The following is a 1,942-nucleotide window of genomic DNA, read 5'->3' on the forward strand; positions in this document are numbered from 1 at the left end:
CACGACTGCGGTCATGAAGAGGACTCACAAATTCAGGGTGACCTGATTTGATTACAGCAACAGGAAGTGCAGGGGGGAGAGGGCAGGATGACCTGACCTGAGGAAGTGAATTAAATAAGAGAGAAGACATCACAGTTGCCATGGCATTTAAATATCTTGCACCACATTAAGCTTATTTTTCTCTCTTTGGCTTGATTCTTGTTCTTGCAACATGTTAATGTCATCGCAGTATATCCTGTAAACTAAATTTAGCCCTTTGGGGGCATGGAGGAAAGGAAGACACAGCCCAGGTCTCCCTATTTGGGTCCACTCTGGACAAATATTCTTCCTCCGCAGTGTGCCTGCTTCTTTTGGTCTTCCATTATGGGATATGAAAACCCTTGTCAGGCTTGGGTCTGGTGAAGCTGCTGAATGACATGATTTGAAAAAAAAAAAAGAAGAAGAAAGAAAAATTGGAAACGATTTCAAAGAGGTGATTGCTTTAGAAAGTACTTCAGAAAAATCAATAGGATGCAGGAATTTGAAAACTACAATGACCATCAAAACCAAATGTGTTTTCTTAAGTATCAGTTTATTTTATTGCTTTTTAAAAAAATTATTTTACTGGGCTATAATTAAAGTTATTGGGTCCTGTAATCAGTCGTATGCAAATGCTAACATTGCAGGGGTGGGTACATTGTGTACCCAGGGGTGGGTACATTACTGTCCACAGAGTGAATGGAAGGGCATTTCCAGCTGTCTTGTTTATCACAAATGTCACAACATTCATCACGGCCGAGATCCTGACCTTCCTCAAATAAACTCGCATTAACCAGACCCCAGAGACTGTTGGACATACCCAAATTATGACCAGCAGACCAGAATACTCACATTGCCATGCAAGATCAGTCTCTATAGATAAATGTACTTGAGAAGACAAGTTCCATCCAGATGTTTGCTTAGCCTGGAGTTAGAATAAATGAAATTTGTTGTATGGTCCACAGAGAAATGCCCCTGACACAATGCCCTGAAAGAATGAGGCACCCACCCCACCCCCATCCATCCTTGCTTATATGGCCCTGCCACCTTCTGAGAGTTTGGGCTTCCTTTCCGTATGCACTAGTCTCTTCAAACCAGTTTCTCCACACAGCATCCTATACACCTAACTAGGCAGACTTACACTTTTAAAGTCATAATCACATTCCATATCTACCTTCCTGATATTGCAGTCAAGTCACTTTGTTGGGAATTTGGGGCATTTCCAAATTCTTCGGTCACAAATTCTGTCACTGTCTTGGTCTACTCCCGCTGAATTCTAGTCCAATCCATCATACGCGCAGATTTTAGTCTAACTTTCTGAGGGTGACCTGGTTTCCAGATTCTTGGAGAAGCAGCTCATTTTGCTTCATGGGCTACCAACAGTGACCTAACCTTCCTTTGGCCACCATGCACTTTGAATAAAGAGATCAGGCTTATTAAGGTCCATAGGTCCTGTGATGTGATAGAGTTGTCCACCTTTTCCTGGGCACCCAACTCAAAGATATCTTTCCTCTTCTCTGCGTGAGAAGAGAGGCTGGCCTTTTGCTATGATGACTTAAGTTGTGAAATTTCACCTTGAGGATGCAGGTACTATCTACTCCAACATAGATGGAGAGCAAACAGGACTCTGATTTTGAACTCAATCCAGAAATGAAAATATTCACATGGCCTTGTTAACTCAAGTTACCAACAAGGACAGATCGACAGAGTGTTTCTGGAACCCCTGACATTGAAATGACATCCTTGACACATAGGTAGCCCCCACCCAGAGGGGTTTGTTGCTAAGCCACCCCTTCCCCAGATGGACTTTGTTGGGGACCTGCAGCCTTTTTAAATGTAGAGTGTCCTTTCAGGTCATTTAAAGTCCTATCGATCCTCCTTGCTGAGTCCATAGATCAGTTCCCAGGAAAAAGTGCTGTGGCCA

This window comes from Delphinus delphis, chromosome 5 (genome assembly GCF_949987515.2).
Source record: "Delphinus delphis chromosome 5, mDelDel1.2, whole genome shotgun sequence".
In the NCBI taxonomy this organism is placed as follows: Eukaryota; Metazoa; Chordata; class Mammalia; order Artiodactyla; family Delphinidae; genus Delphinus; species Delphinus delphis.